The sequence below is a fragment of the Actinia tenebrosa genome, unplaced genomic scaffold (genome assembly GCF_029948245.1).
Source record: "Actinia tenebrosa isolate PJP-AT-01 unplaced genomic scaffold, QUT_ActTen_1.0 PGA_scaffold16__25_contigs__length_10494907, whole genome shotgun sequence".
Lineage (NCBI taxonomy): Eukaryota > Metazoa > Cnidaria > Anthozoa > Actiniaria > Actiniidae > Actinia > Actinia tenebrosa.
In genome coordinates, this window is record NW_028292576.1 from 2708125 (window position 1) to 2714905 (window position 6781).

The window sequence follows — 6781 nt, forward strand, 5'->3', positions numbered from 1 at the left end:
ATCTAGAAAAAGGAAAATTGGAAGTATTTTTAGACTACGATCACTGAAAACGAAATTCGCAGCAAAATGCCTTGGTAGATTTAGAAGTCGTTTCGCTTGACGTTCAAGTTTTCATTAATTTGTTTTGGTTTACTTAAAGAAAATATAAATCCACAAAAGAAAAAAAGGCTCTTCCTTTCATCCCGCTGTGCTTGAAGATAGTTTTTATTGTATACGTTTATTATAAAGCAAATTTATCAGATCTTGACAAGGTAAAACGAAGGTTTTAAACTAGAGAATTCACTACTTGCTGTTGTCAAACTGTTTGGTGATAAATGATGTCAGCCAGTTGACAACGTCGTTCTTGTATTTCCAGAAGATTAATATAGAAAAAACCCTTGAATCTGGCTTTTTAAGGAAGAGGAAAAGAGAAAAGGGAAAGAAAGAACGAAAGAAAGAAAGAACGAAAGAAAGAAAGAAAGAAAGAAAGAAAGAAAGAACGAAAGAAAGAAAGAAAGAAAGAAAGAAAAAAGAAACTAAAGGATAGAAAGAAGAAAGAAAGAAAGAAAGAAAGAAATAAGAACGAAAGAAAGAAAGAACGAAAGAAAGAAAGAAAGAAAGAGAGAGAGAGAGAGAGAGAGAGAGAGTGAGAGTGAAAGAAGAAAGAAAGAAAGAAAAAAAGAGAGAAAGAAAGAAAGAGAGAAAGAAAGAAAGAGAAAGAATAGACAACATTAATTAACCATAAATTTCAGTACGACATTATTTCAATTCTATAATACAAAGAGTCACGTCAAAAGACTTACACGGACATAAACGCAATTAAAGTGCACTTGTAACTCTTCACTTACACTAACCAAGAAAAAAATATCATACTATTGCATGCAGCTGGTCCCTCACTTAAAAACCACGTTGTGAAAATTTGACAGAATACAGAAAATTTTCATCATAACAACTTGAGAAAACTCTTCAAAAGGAATAATAATGATAATAATTATCATTATCAATAAAACCAGTAACGGGTCTAAATGCAGTATAGATAAATTCAAGGCAAAAGCGGAGAAAAGAAAATGAGAAATTAAACTAGTAATGCATTGGCTACAATAGGTGGAACATGTTGGTTTAACATGGTTTAGGCTTCTAAAAGACTCACGTTATGATATACAGTGACGACTTGAACTGCAGCTCACTATGGACTATTTAGTATTCTAGTCTAAGACAACCTTTTAGAAATAGCCGTTAGTGCCTTTACATAATATCCTTAGTTCTACCAAAATAATGTGAAATAGAGTACATACAATAAATTCGTTAAAAACATTGTAAGAAATTGCACAAATTAGTAATTTCAGTAGACCTCAGTAGTAAACCGAATACCCACAAACCTTTGAACTAATTTACAATTTTGTTAGTTAATAACTTTTTTACAGATATGTGGTAAGCACTCTATTCAATGTGACTTACTATACATAAAAATTCGAAAATTAAAAATTTTCCGAGTAGGACAATTTCCTTGAAATGGCATATCAAAACATTATGAAAATCGAGGCGTTGTTAACGCGAATTCGCTTGAAAACACCGCCCTGTTGCGTTGGATTAAAATGCACTAAGCCGTTGAAATCCAGCTTTATAATCGTTTTAATAGCATCAAAGCCAAAAAGCATCCTTATAAGAGAGGTATTAATATCATTCTGTCGCATTCAAGGACAAGTGATTCTGATATTATCAATAATGCTCTATGTACTAGACTATAAGTCGGTCTGGTTTATGTAGTCAAAGATAGACCTGATTAAAAAAGCCGGGTGTTTTTTTAATCACTATATTTCTAGTTTAACCTTTCGTCGCTTCCTGTTTTAATGTGTTTATCTTCAAAAAGGAAATGTATTCCACAAGATTTACTTTCAAAAGCATGAATCTGTTCACGAGCGATTTTGATCCCTATAACAGTCGAGTATAAAATTCTTTGTACTCTGGCTTCGAATGAACGAAGCGCCTCAATGAAAAAAAAACAAACAAAAAAAAAAACAACAAAACAAACAAACAAAAATCAAACAAACAACAACAAACAAAAAAACAACAAAGAATCTCGTAAGTGAATAGACGTTTCACGAGTGACCACTAAACTGTGCTACCAATTCGAGGTTGTACATGATAAAATGCAGGTAAATGTACGAACACTTAAAGTCGAATCTCGAGCCCCACTTGTATATAGCCAGATCGGTTTCGTGGTCACTCAAACAACTACGGAAAAGGTCGTATATTCGTGGTAAAAAATGCGTTGCGTGCTGCCTCTAAACAGCGATATACGAGATTTAAAAAATTGTAAAAATACTACAGATAGACTGAGGAGGTATTAAATGATGTATATTTACAGAAGAGGCCCACAATGATAGCCAATCATGATGTGTTAAATGAACCAATCAAAACCAACCATAACACAGATGTAGCGATAAGCAGCAAGTTGGTTAGGAAGTAGTGTTTCTCCATTTAAAACCTCTTGGCAATAGGATTATTAAGGCTTGTTTGAATTTCATTCATAAATATTAATGCCTTCAAAAATATATTGTTAAGCATAGAAACAATGATTAAGGGAATGATCTTATACTCGTTCCCGACCAAAACTCGGTCGATACTCAGGTCTATTCTCGATCAATACTCGGTCAATACTCGGTCAATACTCGGTCTATACTAGGTCAATACTCGGTCAATACTCGGTCAATACTCGATCAATACTCGGTCTATACTCGGTCTATACTCGGTCTATACTCGGTCTGTAAAGTTAATGAAAGGAACTTGAATAAGGATCCCTAAACTTGGTCTATACTCGAGCTGTTCCTGGCCTTCGTGCATACTGGCGATGCGCGTCAATGTAATGTGACTTCCAAAAATTCAAACAATAATCTATACCTTCGAAGTTTGCTGGGCTTTAAGATCTTGTAACCTCCCTCGATTTGCAGCAAGGGCAGATTAAATGGCAGTTTTTCAGTCTTCCAAAAACCTGTTCATATCAGAACTCTCTTCCACGAAAACATGCAAAAACATGCGGTATGCGATTTCTATAGTGTTTCAATATACCAGTCTTTCAAAAACCTGTTATACCGGAATTCTCCTCCACGAAAAGATGCAAAAACAAGTTAAACAGTTTCATATAGGATTGAATATCATGGATTCATCGTTTTTCAGATTATTTTTATTTTTTAATAAGCTTTTCTTTAAGCGTTTCAGATATCTTGTCAGCTTCCTCGAATTGCGGCATACGATTTCTATAGTTTTTCAATCAGTACCAGTCTTCCAAAAACCTGTTATACAGGAATTCTCCTCCACGAAAACATGCAAAGACTAGTTGAAGAGTTTCATATAGGATTGGTTATTACGGATTCATCGTTTTTCAGATTATTTCTATTTTTTAATTAGGTTTTCTTTAAGCGTTTAAGAATAGATATCTTGTCAGCTTCCTCGATACGCGGCATGCGATTTCTATAGTTTTTCCATATACCAGTCTTCCAAAAACCTGTTATACAGGAATTCTCCTCCACGAAACCATGCAAAAACTAGTTGAACAGTTTTATATAGAATTGAATATTATGGATTCATCGTATTTCAGATTATTTATATTTTTTCATTAGGTTTTCTTCAAGCGTTTCAGGATAGATATCTTGTCGGCTTCCACGAATTGCGGCATGCGATTTCTATAGTTTTCTAATGTACCAGTCTTCCAAAAACCTGTTATACAGGAATTGTCTTCCACGAAAACATGCAAAAACAAGTTGAACACTTTCATATAGGATTGAATATTATGGATTCATCGTTTTTCAGATTATTTCTATTTTATAATTAGGTTTTCTTCAAGCGTTTCAGGATAGATATCTTGTCGGCTTCCACGAATTGCGGCATGCGATTTCTATAGTTTTCTAATGTACCAGTCTTCCAAAAACCTGTTATACAGGAATTTTCCTCCCCGAAAACATGCAAAAACTAGTTGAACAGTTTTATATAGGATTGAATATTATGGATTCATCGTTTTTCAGACTATTTCTTTTTTTTAATTAGGTTTTCTTTAAGCGTTTCAGAGTAGATATCTTGTCGGCTTCCACGAACTTCGGCATGCGATTTCTATAGTTTTCTAATATACCACTCTTCCAAAAACCTGTTATACCGGAATCCTCCTTCACGAAAACATGCAAAAACTAGTTGAACAGTTTTATATAGGATTGAATATTGTGGATTCATTGTTTTTCAGATTATTTCTATTTTTTTTATTAGGTTTGCTTTAAGCGTTTCAGGGTAGATATCTTGTAGGCTTCCACAAATTGCGGCATGCGATTTCTATAGTTTTCTGATATACCAGTCTTCCAAAAACCTGTTATACAGGAATTGTCCTCCATGAAAACGTGCAAAAACAAGTTGAACAGTTTCATATAGGATTGAATATTATGGATTCCTCGTTTTTCAGATTATTCCTATTTTTTACCTATATTTTTTTAAGCATTTCAGGTTAAAGATGTTGTCACCTTCCTCGATTATTCAGCAAGGGCCGATTAAATGGCAGTCTTTCATATACCAGTCTTCCAAAAACCTGTTATACAGGAATTCTATTCCACGAAAACATGCAAAAACTAGTTGAACAGTTTTATATAGGATTGAATATTATGGATTCATCGTTTTTCAGAATATTTTCATTTTTTACATAGGTTTTCTTTAAGCGTTTCATGCGGATGGTAATTGAACTGAGTGGAGTGCAATTTGGTCTGAAATCAAACGCGCGATTACAAAATCGCACGACCGCGTAGCAGGAGTGCGATTTGCAATTGCAAGTTTGATTTCAGACCAAAATTGCATGAGACGAAGTTCAATTACCACTTTATCATATCCTTTTTGTAATCATACACAAGAAAAAGACACAAGAAAAAGTGCCGAATAATCAATTTAATGTAGTAGACCTAAATGCGAACAAAAAAATACATCTTAAAAAAAAGAAAAAATTTATGTTGATTTTTCTGTTTTATTTTGTTTTATTTTTTGTTTCAAAAAAATAATTTTTTATGATGCGATAAAGATCTCCTAAGGATGCGATTTGGGAATTAATCGCACTCCTTTGAACCAATCAGATTGCAGGATTTGGTAGTGATTACAAAAAGGATATGATTAAGGATAGGTATCTTGTCGGCTTCCTCGATACGCGGCATGCGATTTCTATAGTTTTCTAATATACCAGTCTTCCAAAAACCTGTTATACAGGTATTCTCCTTCACGAAAACATGCAAAAACAAGTTGAACAGTTTCATATAAGATTGAATATTATGGATTCATCGTTTTTCAGATTATTTCTATTTTTTAATTAGGTTTTCCTTAAGTGTGTCAGGGTAGATATCTTGTCAGCTTCCTCGAATTGCGGCATGCGATTTCTATAGTTTTCCAATATACCAGTCTTCCAAAAACTTGTTATACAGGAATACTCCTCCACGAAAAAATGCAAAAACTAATTAAACAGTTTCACATGGGATCGAATATTATAGATTCATCGTTTTCGGAATGATTTCAAAGTTTTAACTATTTTTAAGAGTTTTAGGATACATATTTTGACAAGTTTTTCGATTTGCGGTATGCGGTTTCAATAGTATTTTTTTATCTACCAGTCTTCCAAAAACCTGTTATACAGGAATTCTCCTCCACGAAAACATGCAAAAACAAATTGAAAAGTTATATATAGGATTGAATATTATGGATTCATCGTTTTTAAAATGAATCTTATTTTTTAAATAGAGTTTCTTTGAGCGTTTTAGGAAACATATCGTGTAAGGTTGTTCGTTTTGCACAACCGATTTTAATAAATTTTCACATACAGGGCTTTCAAAATCCTGTTACATTGGAACTGTCTTACACAAAAATATGCAAAAACAAGTTTTACAGTTTTGTATAGCATTGAATATTATGTATTCGTGGCCTTTGAAATAATTTCTATTTTTGACTAGATTTTCTTTAAGCGTTTTAGGATACATATCTTGTCAAGTTGTTCGATTTGCGGCATGCTTCTAAAAACTTGTTATACAGCAATTTTCCTCCACGGAAATAATCGAAAACAAGTTAAATAGTTTTAGATAAGATCGAATGTTATGGATTTTCTATTGTTTAGGCCTCGATTTGCGGCCACTTTTAATATTCAGTTGAGTTGTTCAAATTACATATATTTTGACTTTATTTCTAATAAGGCAGTACTTTTTCACTTCGAAAATTAGATTTTTAGCTTTGGAGATATTTGAGGACAAAATCCAAAAATTGACTTCCTGAGAGGGTGGACAGCTTGAATCCCCCTACCCCTCCCCTCTGAATAGGGTTCTAACACCGATGTAACCTGTTTTAACTTCAATAATCAGTATTAGTTCCTACTACATATATACAGTCAATGTCATTAACGTTGTCCACCAACAAAAGACATTTAGACATTTAGACTAAAAAGAATATCATGTGTTTTCTCGAAGGTTCTGGCATAAAACAAATGCTGAAGTACAATTCTCCATCTTGAATCCTCACTAAATGGTCGGCATTCTGGATTTTCGTTTCACGAGTTGAATTTTACATTTAAAGTTCAGGCTGACGCACACAAGAATACATAATGAAACACGTGATATATCTTTTAGTCTAAATGTCTAAACGGTGGACAACGTTAATGACATTGATTGTATTCTGACTTTATTCCTAATGAGTCAACTGACGAGCCAGCGGGTTTTTTTAATTTTTTTTTTTTATAGAATTTCTTTGATTACCAGGATCAAGTTCAAAAAGCATTCAAATTCAAACTTCTTTTTTT